The sequence below is a fragment of the Talpa occidentalis genome, unplaced genomic scaffold (genome assembly GCF_014898055.3).
Source record: "Talpa occidentalis isolate TD23 unplaced genomic scaffold, MPIMG_talOcc4v2.1 talOcc4.7, whole genome shotgun sequence".
Taxonomy (NCBI): domain Eukaryota; kingdom Metazoa; phylum Chordata; class Mammalia; order Eulipotyphla; family Talpidae; genus Talpa; species Talpa occidentalis.
The window spans coordinates 87,363,539-87,377,751 of NW_023605083.1; the positions used below are offsets into that span (position 1 = coordinate 87,363,539).

Below are 14,213 nucleotides of genomic sequence, written 5' to 3' on the forward strand. Positions count from 1 at the left end.
GAAAGGAACATTTTATGCAAGTTTCAAATCACATAGTTTCCATGTTCTGTACTCTAGTATAATTTAAATACCAGGTCTTCCTTCAGGACCCTAGAAAGGAAGCTTGCTTTCTTATTTATAACGCTGAGTGATTCCGGGCCACATTCCCCTCCAGTTAACTAGAGGATTTTCTCAGCCCTAGTCTACATAGCACTGACCCTACATCCAGGCGGGACCTGACACCAGATAGTCTCCATATTCACTGACAACCTGAGACGCAAGCACACCCTGCATGGAAATATCAGGTGTCAGCACATTTGCGTATTCACCAGACCCAAAGAATATTTACTTTTTTTTTTTTTCAGAGAAACCCTTTATTTATGCTTCCCATTTTGTTAAAAACCACCACCACCACCTTAATGAACAGGAACCCTTTCCTCTCCCCTTCTTTGCGCTGGAGGGTAGTCAGTGGGGAAATGGCCCCCAGGGGTGGGGCTGACCTTAAGAGCACCTCGGGGAAGTCACCAAGCCTGGATCCCTGCTCAGGGCACAGGGCACCTGCACTGCATGAACTGAGGAGTTAACAGGGCCTTGGACCTTTCCTTGTACCAACATACTAGCTGGTGGCCATCAAAGGTCAGTGTAGGGTCAGGAATGGCCACTGAGCAGGTTTTCTGATCCAGCAGACCGGGTAAAGGAGGAGTCAGAGTCCTCAGTGGTTTTGCAGGTTTTTATTGGGATTTACCTGGTACACAGGCAAGGGTGCTGGGGGGGCCGGGAGGCTGGCAGTCCTCCTAGCCCCCAGCAAATCTTCACTCTATCTGGGCTCTCCGGCCTTCTCTGCTTCTTTCTCGGCTTCTACTGGCGTCCCCGTGACGCCGCCCTTAAAAGCCCAGTCTCAGCCCAGGTGAATCCCACCTACCTATGCCCACACCCTACTCCAGGTGCCCGCCATCAGGCATGCATTCAGGACCGCAAGGATCCATCATCTATCCTGATGGCGGGAGGGCAGAAAAGCCTGACATTTTTCCTTACCCTACAGTCAGGAAGCACGTGGGAGGGGACACCTGCCGCTCCTCCATGTCCTGCCTCAGCCTCACAAACTGCGGGCTGGGAGCAAGAAGAATGAGAAAGGGCAGGACAGGCGCCTCCCATAAAGGCTGTTCCGGGATACCAATGACTGTGGAATCGCCCCTTCTCCATCGCCCCCTGGTGGTACCTTCTATAGCTGCACCCTCCCGGTTCATCCTGGGGTTCCCACCCCAGCCAGAGCCTCCCTGGGCTTGTGCCAGGTGCCTCCTCCAATTCAACCACAGGCACCAGCTCTTCCTGGAAGCTTCCCACTGCCCGCTGTCTCTATATCCTCTCTTTGGCTGCTGTGACTGTTGCTACTGACACCTCTAGGGCCCCTGATGCCTCTTCTGCCCCAGGATGTGGGGGCATCTGTCCATGAAGGGTATTAAGGGGGCTGGGTGGGTCACGGGAGGTATCTGGTTACACAGTTATTCACTCCAAGAGGCCTGAGGGTGGAGGAGGCATCGGGGTAGCATGGATCTCCCTCCCACACCCCTGCATAGCTGGTGGCCCTGCTATCACTGGGATGGGACCTATCTGACAAATACAATGTCACCAGGCCACTGAACCCCAGAGGGATGGGGTACCCCAGGAAATGCTCAAGCATATGAAAAATGAACTGGACCCAGCACTGACCCGCCTCATTCAGCAAATCAAGTGCTTAGACTTGCCCTGAAGTTTAAAGTGATACTACTTCTGTTTTGTCTCATTGTCACACCAGGACAATGCCATGGGAGCCGGTACCTCCAACCAGCACTCGCTGGGTAGCCTTGTGTGGAGAGACCATCCCATGGAAGGACATCTGAAAGGGGCTCATCCCCCTCACCTCCCTCTAACTCCCTCTGCAGTGGAAATGACCCTGTTGTTTTCGAAGTGTCCGGGGGTGGAGAGGGGTCAGAGGGTATGCACTGTCCCTGCTGGGGGGCCTCTATAATGGGCATGAGTGGGGGGAGAAATCTCTGGGCGTAGTTTCACTGAGCTAAGTTGGGAGTTGGCAGTGGAGGCGGAAATGGGGGAGACAGTGGAGAGGCCATCTGAGAGTGCCCCATATGTCCCGATGACAGGAGGTCATTGATCTCCCTGGGGCCCAGCAGCAGATCCAGCAGGGCAGACTCCCCGAATCAGTGAAGCAGGGCAGCTCCAGGCTGTGTGCTCATCCTGGTAAGGAATGAGGTCCCAGGGAAGAGGAGGGTCATGGGACATGGACTGGTAACATGGCAGGGTCCTGGGCCCAGGCCTTCACATATAGAGAGGCAGCTGTCCCAGGATCTATTCGGAGGGGCCTTCCCACTTCAAGCACGAGTGTGTTCTCTGGTCAGGCATCGCCAGGGCTGTAGTTGTCTGCATTTGGTGATGGCAGAGCAGGGAGCTAAGCTGAGGTGGACACCTTGGGTGATACAAAGAACTCCAGGTGACCACTTCCTCTTCTTCCTCCTTCACTGCTAAATAGCAAAGCCTCATTTCTGCCCCTGAGGTAGTCTTCCTCTCTTCCCCCCACCCCCCAGTCAGGCCAGGGCTGCCTCTTCAGCCCCTATGAAACTCAGCAGCTCTTCTCCCTGTACCATCCCTGCTGCATCCTTCAAGGTCCCAACTCCCAGGCTGTTTCCCAACACAGTGGACTCATCTGTCCCCAGGAGATGTTCACTAACCAGTCCCCTGCCAATGGCTCCAGTCAAACCAGAAGAGTTGGATTTGCTGTTTCCACCTACTACTGGGGGACGTGATGAGGTCTATAGGGGCTCCCAACACTGGCAGAATGTCATGGACTGAACCACAGAAGGAGAAGCGTTTCTCTAGGTTTGGCATGGAGGAGGTCGGAGAAGAGGAAGAGCCTGAGGAAGGGAGGGGGCTGGCCTGGTCCTAGGATGATGGAGAAGGGCCCAGCTCAGCCACCCTACAGCTCTCAAAGTCATGTGGTGAGGTCTCCACACCAGGACTCAGGGGAGCCAGGAAGCATGGTGAGAGGGAGCAGAGGGCAGGGCACCTTGGCTTCAAAGTGCTGCAGGAAGAGATCAATAAGACAAAGGGAGCAAACAGCCTCAGTGCCCTGCATAGTAAAGGTGGGAGGCCAGGGAGAGGTGAAAATTGTGGGCAATGTCCCGGCACACCCCAGAATGGGAATGGCAAGTAGGGGGAGGGGGCAATGAGAAGGGGGGAGGCCCATCCTCCTGGGAAGTCGCACCATTCTTTAAGTTCTCCAGGAGATGGGGAGGAGGAGCCTATAGGGAGGGGAAGCAGAGGGAAGCAACCAGAAGACATGGGCTGGTGGGGAGTGGGTTCAGGAAGAACACCAAACTTCCTCCCTCCCCCAGGCCCTCACACCCACAGGTCCCAGCCAACTAACTCCCCATGACTTCCCTGCACCTAATCTGCTGCCACCACACTCCCTGGCATTGGTTCCAGGAGCCCTAGACAGAGGGGAGGAGCACCTTCCTCTGAAAAGCAATCTTTTCACCACACCTCACTTCCCTAGACTATACCCTCACACATTTACTGCATGCTCCCCATGTGCTGCTTACCTTTCCTGTGAGAGGATTTAATAACTGCTGTGACAGATGAGATCAAAGCTCAGAAAAGCTTCGGAACACTAAGTCTACTGATTTCCCACTGCATCGTCCCTGCCCCCCAGGGACTGGCTGGACCAGCCTCCGTCTTGGTCCCTCACTGCCCTGGCATGGGGTGCTCTTGGGGCATTGGGCCTGCAGAGCTTACAGGCCTTTCCTCATGCATCCTGCAGTCCAGCCTAGGAGGGAGTCACTCATTAAAGGAGGGTGGTTGGATGATGGACTAAAAACAGCAACTGTCTTGAAAGCTGATCCCAGGGCCCAGCACCCAAGCACCCTGTGAGGGGGACTTGGAATGGCTCTTGGGGGCCCAGAGGTGACAACAGCAGGCAAGGAAAGATCAGGGCAAGTCCTTGCTCACCACAAAATAAAATATCACAGGGAGCTGGGACCCTAGGAGCTGTCACCACCTCCCTGCTCTCCCACTGGGGAGTTCCCTTAAAGGCTAGCTAGCATAGTAGTGAGGCCATGGTTTCTGGAGTCAGACTTGGGATGAATATCCATCTCTGCCACCCTTTAGCAGAACTGTGATCTTAAATTATGTCCTTTTGAGTGTCAGTTTTCATAGCTGTAAAACAGAGCTAACAATCCCTAGCCCCTAGAATTGCTGGCAGAATTAAATGGATATGTCAGTGCTTGCCACAAAGCCCACAATAAGTGGCTGCCATTATTCCTCGTTATAGACTCCAATTTTCTGAGAGAAAAATAAAGAAGCCTCCCAAGGTCTTCCAACTACAAAGTGGGGGAGCTGGGCATGGAAAGTAGAGCCTGTGGCTCTTTCCCCATGTTGCACTGGAAGATGACTGGCAGGACTGGGGTGAGGGCAGCTCAGGAAAATCTCCCTAAATCCTCAGGACCTCAGACTACAGCTCAGACCCAGTCATGGATGCCTCCCCCCACCCTCCTGGCCTAGGACCCTCCACGCACAGGTGGTTCCAATCACAGGGATCACTCCCCACCAGTGAGAAAACGCCAGGACCTGCGAGATCCACGGTGCACCGGGAAGCCCAATCAAGAGGTGCACAGAGCATAGACCAACTTTCATGCCAGGCCATCCCAGCTCATACCAGCCCAGCCCCCTTCAGGCCCAGTGACTGCGGGCCCTGAGCTGGTGACTCAGTTTCTCTTCTCTCAAGCAGGACTCAGACATCTTTTCCTGGTGCATCTGAATCTTGGCTCAGTTCTGATTTCCCAAAGGGTGGGCGTTGGGGTGTTCAGCTGCCATTCCTAGCTCGACACTCCAGGTCTAGCAGTCAGTTCGCTCAGACCCCATCCTACTCCCAGGACACCCTCTAAACACCCACTCCCTGGGGCCACAGCCCCTTCAGGACCAGCCCTGCCGGTTGCCCCCCTGGGCCAGAGACGCTCTTGCATCTCGCCCCCCATTCCCAACCCACCAGGGCCTCCTCTCCCGCCAATGTTTTTAAGATTGGCAGGTCATGAATTCAGGGCAAAAATCATTCATGCTCTGTAGGGAGCCAAGACAGAGAGAACAGAGAGAAGGTTCTGAGATCTATGATAGGGACAGCCCAAGACACTCCAAGAGCTGCGCCCAACAGTCATAAGGGGAGAAATAAAAGTCTCTGAAAGCAAATTCCTGAGGCGGGAGGGAGAGAAGGAAACGTCTGCAGGTCCTGAGAGGGCGGCATTGCAGTAAGACAAAGAGGACACTTACCTGAGGGCCTGCTGCTCCCCTCCTCACCCTCCTCCGGCTTCTTCCTCCGCCGCTCATGGAGAGACATCACCCCTGCGCGTCCTCAGATGCTCCGCACAGCCCTGGCAGCTGCTGTCCTCACGCTCCCAGGAGCTTCTAACACAGAGATCCCCAGACTATGAGTCCCGTGTGGAGCCAGACCTCTGATTTTCCGCTTTTCTTCAGGGGCCTCCCCTCCCACAGACGCGCACACGTCCCGGACAGACGGAGAATGTGGGCTGCGCTGACCTCTCCTGCCAAGCGGACAAGGCCAGGCTGGCCCTCCTGAGGCGAGAGCCGCACTCAGCTCTCCCGAGTGCCCCGCAGCCCTCGTGCTGCTCCCGGGCTCACTTAGAATCACCTGGAGCGGGACTGAGGCCCACCCGGATGCTCCGCCCGGCCCCACAGCACGTGCGCGGGAGGGCGCAGGTGATGGTTGTTCTTCACACTCGCGCTCTGCTGTTACTGGAAGCCTGGGCTGAGGCCCCGATGTAACTTGTATTCAACTTTGAATGTGAATAAATCATTTCATATTCCAGGCACCATCAGAAAAAAAATGAATGTGCAGGTCTGGACAGGGCCCATCAGCTGGCATCTTTATCAAGGTCCCTGCCCGTGCTGAGGCTCCTGCCTGTTCACTAGCCCTGCGGTGTGGAAAGCGGACAAGGCTCACCTGAGCACCTTCCACCCATCAGGTCCTTCCAGCGCAGTCACTGGTGCTCCCCACAAGCCCGCCGTCGCCATGCTGCTGAGCCCAGGCTTTGTTAATGCGTTAAGGTTTACAGAAGGTTGGTGGAGGCTGTGATTTCTGAGGCAAGCTCAATTCAGAAAACCACGTGTGTTTATTGAGCATCTACTACGTGTCCACGTGGAGGCTGCGCTGTGCTGCGCTGGGAGTTGGGCACCTGTAATTACTGTACCACTGGAAGCACAGATGTAAATTATCATAATTTTCTCTCGTTTGAAAGGGTGATTTCGCAACTGTCCACCGAAGCTGAGAATGTTCAGTCAAGATGGTACAGCAGTCTTGTGTTTCAAAACCACCAGATAATCAACATGTGTATAAGTCATAGTTCCTCATACCATGATGTGTGCTATAGCAGGAGAGATGCATTCAGTGATGCAAATGTGTCCACTGGAGTGAAGGTATTTCATTGACAGTTACAGTGAAATTTAATGTGTTTTAAGTGATGCAACAGATCTCATACATACATCACTATCACATAACAATTTAATTGACAGCAAGTTTAATACTACACAGTACTTTAGTGTTTGTGTGTGTGTGTAATGCAATTTCAGATAAACGCAAATGACTAAGGAGGATACACATCTAAAAAAAGTTTTATATCAGGAGATCTATCACTGATCAGAGATAATTTATGGATTTTTAAAAATTTTTGTTTAAATATTTTATAACTTTACACTAATTTTGTTTTTTTTATTTCCACAAAACTACTTGTGTCCATACCCCATGTGCCTCTATGCTTTTTTCAAATTGAATGTTTCTGTACAATTGTTATCCATAACAAATGTCCACACATGCAACAGTTTGAACAAACCCTGGTCTGGGTTTTCATGATTTCACAATCATGAACTCTGATCTGCAGCCACTAGGGGAGAATACACTTCCAGGTCCACTAAGTGGTGGGCACAATTCATTTCCTTATTGTGGTTTCCACATGAACCCCTCCTGGTTGTGCTTGGTGTCCTCCAAAGAAAGAAAATATTGTTTACTCAACATATTATATATTCAACTGAAGAGATCACCATGGTATTTTACATAATTTTTGTCTCTTGGGCTCAAATTAGAAACTGTCCACAACAGAGGTTTAAATTAAATGCAAATCAGTGAATTAATGCATTGGAGAATAAATTAGTCCGGTCCAACCCTCATCCTGCAACTTCCATTGCTCATACTCCCATATCTCCCATTATAACCTCAACCTCTTCACCTCTGTTAACATTATTCTTTAAGGAAACATACATATCCATTTCCAAATGACCATTCAGTTCTCTCCCATGTCTATCTATTCTGTGCATTTATTTTCATATCTTTTGTTATTTTTAGGTAAAAGTTGTTTTCAACACTGTATATGATTTAGAAGTATATGTTTATATTCCTTCAGATATATGTCATTACACCACACCAACTACCAAAATACTAAATCCTCCATAATATCCATTGGGACCCCTGTGGCTACAAACTTCCCATTTGCGGAGGAGGAGTGAAGGCCACATGACTAGGACCCTTTATGACATCTGAGTTGACTCCCCAGGTACAATCATGGATGTTGGAGAGAGAGGCTTTATGACACAGTTATCAAGGAATATATAGCCAGCAACTACACAAAACCCCAAGAGGAAAGTAGAATTACATGTCATTTTATCAGTGAAAAAAAAAGGTGAATTGTACTACCTAAAGTCAATCATAGAGGTAGTGGCAAAAGTGATATTCAAAGTTGGCCTGAAAACAGTGTGAAAGAAATACTCTCCCTTCTAATAATGGTTATCCTTGGACCCTTATGCAGAAAAACAGTGAGGAAGAAGCAGTTTTGATTTTGTGATTTCAGTTCCGAGTTTTCCACCTCTGACGTGTATGTGCGCGCGCATGTCTTTAGTTCCTGCATTGATTATACTAACCTCTTATGCTATTAAGCCTATTATCTTAGGAACTACAGCTCTCCTGCACTCCCACATTCAACAGTGCATAGTAACAAGCCCCATCAGAAAATTACATTATTTCACTGTCAAAGCACTGGTGAGTCGTAGCACTCAGAGAACATTTCTTTGATCTTTTCTGCTACCCCTTATACTAAGGGGAAGCACTGGCCGCCTTCTGCTCCCCTCTGCATCACACTCATGTAACAGATATCTCAAAGTACAAACACTATCCAGGAAAATAAGTTTTAGTCGCTTAACATTGCCTGGAACTCTGGCTTAAGTTAATTCCAATGAACCCAAGATTCTACTCTGCCTCTACCTGGATCTTCTGCCTACACCTTGGATCCTTTCCTTGGGGCCATATGGTTCTTTTACTTCTCTCTCCAAGGTGTAATATAAATCACCTCTCTCCTTGACTTCTAACATTGCAAATCCTGAAGTCTCTGTACTTAAAAACTTCTCTAACTCCCACTGTCTTTAGTTCCTGCATTGATTATGCTAACCTCTTATCCTTTATTTTTCTTCCATTCTTTGACTCTTATCCCCTTGTGCTTGTCCATGCAACAGATTGTTATTTAAAATGTTGCCTTACTCATTGGTCATTTTATATGCCCAAATGCCTATGTTTGTATTAAACAAATGGTTACATAACTGCATCAGAAAGGGTCATGCAATACGTATATTAATTTTTATTGTGTAATGAATAAAGTTCTTCGACCTTATGTTGACTCAAAGTTCTCAACAAAATAACCAAAACTTCTCTTCCAGACTGATCTCACTTTTATGTGATTTCTGCATTGTCCCCTGACGACCCAAGATGAAGGGAGGGAAAGTGTAGATGACTGTTTTAGGACAGAAATTTTGGGAGGGTGCATGACCCTGGGTAGCATGTTGGTGAGAGATCAAAGTGCCAGAACTGAGCCTATGATTTTGTCAAAATATCATAATGACAAAGAGAATAAAATAATAAAAAATTATCCTCTAGACTTACAAATGTGTGCCCCATTTTTTTTTTAAAGTATCATAGGTACTTGAATTTCCTTTGTTCCCATCAAATCTTATTTTTCCCTTTTAGATCAGAAATAACCAATTTTCTAGATGTGGTATTCAGTATTTATAGTTTTACTACATACATATGTATTATTTTATGAATTAAAACATGCATATATTGTGTGATACAGGATATATCTTCCATTAATTTGCTTTCTTCTGTCACATTTGTTTTATATGTGTTTGTGTGAATTCATTCATTTTACTGTTGTGCTGAATTCATTAAGAAAATGGTAAAATTTACTTATTATTCCTCCATGAGTAGGCCATTTCTAAGTTTTCTATATGATAATATACATCTTTGTGGATGTCTTCATAGCACACATGCTAAAGTTTCTCTAAATTCTAACATAGAAATAGAATTGCTGGATCAGAGGTGGTATGAATTCAATTGTCCTAGAGACAGGCTAACTGTTCTTCAAATAATACTAATCTTTACCACTTCTTCCCAACATTTAAATTGTGAGACTTTTATATTTTTATATGCTCCAAGATAAGGGATATTAAATTAAATTTTGTTTTAATTTGAACATCTTTTGTTTATAGCCACACCAGTTATTCTATGACTTGCTTATTCTAGCATTTTGTTCATTATTTCCCACTGTAGTTTTGGTCCTTTTATTATCAATTGTAGGTCTCTCATACGTTCTGAATTCTGATCCTTTATGGATCACGTATGTAGCAGAAACCTCTTTGTACTTGACTCCATGACTTGTCTTTCCCCTTCCTTTCTATTGTCTTTTTCAAACAAATGTTTTAAATTTAAAGTAGACAAGGTTTAATACATTGTTCTTATCTTTAGCTTTTTAAAAATCCTCATTTAGGGCCTCCCTGGTGGCGCAGCGGTTGAGCGCTGGGTTGCAAAGCTTCCCGCAGCCTCTGCGGTGCCTGTTTGATCCCCGGCTGCTCTCCGGCCACCGGAGGAGGGTCCCACATGGCGCGCAGACCTCTCCTCCCGCCCGCTGCTCCCCTCAGCAGTGTACTTTGGTTCTTCTGCCTGCTCTGTTCCCTGCTCTGGCTCTGGTGAATTCTCTCACCCTCCCGTGCTTCTGACTGTACCCAGTGCTTGTATAAATAAATAAATAAATAAATAAATAAATAAATAAATAAATAAATCTTAAAAAAAAACTTTAAAAAAAATCCTCATTTAATAAGCCAATTCCTTCCCTGATATCATAAACATATTTTCCTATACATTTTTTTCCACCCTCATTGAGCTATAATGGGCATACAATGTGTAACTTTAAGGTGTACAACATGTTGATTAATATGCTTACATACATCTCTAAATTTCTTGAAGATTTAGTTTTCACAATCTTTTAGGAATTATTTTTGTATTATTATTCATATATGGGTGTCCCACTGCTACACCATTTTTTTTAAGGATTTTATTTATTTATAAATATAAGAGTTGGGGTACAGGCCAGAGATGCAGGGAGTGAGAGGATTCACCAGAGACAGAATGGGGAACAGAACAGGCTGACTGATTGAAATACACTGCTGAGGGGAGCAGCAGGCCAGGCAGGAGAGGTCTGCTGTGCCATGTATGTTGCTCCCTGGCCGGCTGGGGATAGAACTTATGCTTCAGAAGCTGCGGATTGCTTCATAGTGCAGTGCTTAACCCCTTGCGCCACCAGGGAGGCCCAAGCTACAACATTCTTTAATAAATAGTCAATTCATCCTTTCCCTGCCAATTTCTGAACCAACCTGTTATATACCAAATTCTGATAAATGTTTGATCTGTGTCTGGATTCTCTATTCTTTTATATAGGTCTATTTTTCATTTTCTATACTAGTGCTATGCCACTGTTTTAATTACCATAACAAATCATTTTGATACTAAAGGGATAATCCCTTCCTCCTATTCTCTATCCTCACATTATCTCTCTCTTTAATATCTCCTACTCTCCTGCATGCAAGATTCTATGTTTAAAAGAAACCTGTGATGTTTTTATTGAGAGTGCATCAAATTCATAGATTAATTCAAGGAAAACTGACATTGTTACCGCAATGATCTTGCCATTAAACTTGCTTATCTTTTTTTATAATAAATTTTATTTTTATATTCCCCATACAATTTCAACCCCCCATTTTGACCCCAATCCCTCCCCTCCCTCCACCCACCCCCCCAAAAGTGTCTCTGGTTCATAGATTTTTGTTGATTTTGATTTTCACTTTCTTATAGTTATTCATTTTCCTGGTCCCTTATTTAAGTTTTCTAGATTCCTGCTATGAGTGAGACCATCCGGTATTTTTCTTTTTCTTTCTGGCTTATTTCGCTAAGCATGATCCCTTCCAGCGCCATCCATGTTGCTGCAAATTGCATGTGTTTATCTTTTTTGAATGCTGAGTAATATTCCATGGTATATATGTACCACATCTTCTTGATCCAGTCATCTATTTTTGGGCATTTGGGCTGTTTCCAAAGCTTAGCTATTGTAAATAGTGCTGCTATAAACATAGGGGTGCAGGTGTTCTTTGGAATGGATGTTTCTGTGTCCTTTGGGTAAATACCTAGGAGTGGAATTGCTGGATCATATGGAAACTCTATGTTTAGTAGGTCCAGATATCTCCACACAGCTCTCCATAGTGGTTGGACCAGTTTGCACTCCCACCAGCAGTGCAGAAGAGTTCCTTTTTCTCCACACCCTCGCCAGCATTTGTTGTTGCTATAAACTTGCTTATCTTTTCTATTTTTTTAGATATTCTTTTTCTGTCCTTCAGTAAGTTTTTATATTTTTAAACCACTTGGGCCTGTTTTGTTAGGTTTATTTCTGTTAATATTATTGTAATTCATATACTATTTTAAGTCTTTAAAAATTACATTTTCTAATTTATTTAAATCTAGAAACAGTGCTGACTGTTGTCAATAGTGGTTTATATCAAACTTGCTGATAGCCTTGGAGATTCCCTTGGGGATTCATGACCTAGCTAAAGATTCCCTTGGGTTTTTCTTTGTAGACAATCACATTTTTCATGAATTCCATCCTTTTGTTCTATCCTTTACAATTCTGACCAAAAAAATTAGTGTCTACTTCACCAAGAGGGCAACAAATGTTTTATGCAGAAAACTCAAATTAGGGCCTCCCTGGTAGCGCAGCGGTTGAGCGCTAGGTTGCGAAGCTGCCCACAGCTTCTGCAGCGTCGGTTCAATCCCTGGCCACTGGGCTAGGGTCCCACATGGTGTGCAGACCTCTCCTGCCGCCCATTGCTCCCCTCAGCAGTGTACTTCATCGGTCTGCCTGTTCTGTTCCCCGCTCCGGCTCTGGTGAATTCTCTCACCCTCCTGTGCTTCTGACTGTACCCAGTGCTTGTGTAAATAAATACATAAATCTTTAAAAAAAACCCAAAAAACTCAAATTAGTCTTTTCATGAAGATTTGTTACACATTTCCAGTACAAAAAGACCCCAGCCTTTAGGGTTTTATTTGTTGTCAGAAAGCCCAAGGGGCCAAAACAGCATCAGCTATAACTTACAACTCTTACTCTGCATTTTCTTTCTATTATTTATACCTAGGTTGCCCCACTTCTTTTAGGTTTGCTTATGTTCATTTTTTATTCATTTATAAATTGATCGAGAATTTATTTGTCTTTTTATTGGAATGAGAACTGTTGATATTAACTTAGTTCTCCATGTTGCAAAGAACCACACCTCTAAAATATACTTCTACATCATATAAACTAACCAGCCATAGTCTCAGCCCTTTAGTTTTGTCAAACCCCCTCAACCCTGAGATATTGTGATTTTGTGTGATAGGAAAAGGCATTTCAAGAGAGAAAACCAAACCTTTAGGTCAGAGACTAAAAAGCGCATCATATTTGGGGGAAATATAATTAAAACTGCATCCCCTGTGCCTAGCATATCATTCACATATACCATAGGAGACCCTGAGAATTGAGAATTGAATCAATTATAGATTGATATAATCATTAGGTAGTCTCTTTAGAAAAATTAGTGAATTATTTAGCTTATTCTGAACTGTAGTACAAACATGACAAAATGTGTAATGGTTTAAAGAAAATAAAACTTTCTCTTCTATGTAACCGTCCTAGTTTAATGGTGGGTGGCCCTGCTAGATGTAGAAAACTAGGGACACAGGCTCATTCTACCACATGATTCTACCATCCCATTAAGACCCTATTGGCTCAGCAAGAGGAAAGACTGTGAAGGTGCCCCCAAACTAAAATACTTAGATGGGTTGACTAGAACTAAGTCACATAATCATATCTCAGTGGAAGGGAGGCTGGAGAACACAGTCTATTCTTATGAACTAGAAGAATAGTACAAAGTGGGTTTGGATGAGCAGCTAGTACTCTCTGCCATAATTAGTATGCCTCAGAGTATAAGTGGATCGAAGAGGAGAAAACCTATGGCCAAGTAGTTAGTTCTATATTTCAGCTAGAAGATGATGATAATCTAAGCAACTGTTCTGAAATAACAGAACAAAAAAAGTGAATTATGTAATAATTATTTTAAATGAAGAATCAACACAATCAGATGTAGAAATGAAAGATAAACAGGATGAATATGCCTGTGTGGATCCCACAAGTGGGGAATCAAGAAATAAACCTTGAATTAATTCAATAAATATTAAATACAAACTTAATGGTTTGTTCACTAAGTATCATTCCATAGTGATTCATCTGAGGGATGATAAAAATAAACAAGATATGGTTTTACTCCTCAAGAACTGCTTGTATGTGTAGTGTATGGGGTAAATAGATATGTTGGCAGGCTGGCTAAATGTACAAATACGAGAAACAGAAGTCAAACTTTTAGATAGAAACTTGAGAGTTTTCTAAGCAGAAGTTCAAGGAACTATGTAATTGAATGAGTCATCAAAAGAAATAATAAAGGGAAGAGAAGACTGGAGAAAAAAGCTTTGTGATTACCTGTATTAGAGAGCTTTCTAAAGAGATAAAACCTGTCCAAGGTGTGGTGAAAATCTTCTTTGGAGAGGGGAGATTTGGGGAGGAAATTTAGTTGACTTATGTTTGTATCTAAACCCAGTGGTCCTTGTGATTTACAATCTTCCAATGTCAGTGTAGACACCTATTACTTCCTGGGCTCTGGGATCAACATGAGTTCAGTCTTTGGAACAATCCCTAATTTCCTGGCTAGTCTTTGCACTATTGCAGCATTTGCATGGGGTTATTTTTCTAGCTTACTCATTGTTGCCATTTTCTTATTAT

General features: G+C 44.9%; 1 pseudogene; it reads right to left on the minus strand.

The window, feature by feature from the left end:
• Positions 1 to 1,765: 1,765 nt before the first annotated feature.
• LOC119231476 (SH2B adapter protein 1-like) lies at positions 1,766 to 6,054 on the minus strand (annotated as a pseudogene).
• Positions 6,055 to 14,213: the final 8,159 nt, after the last annotated feature.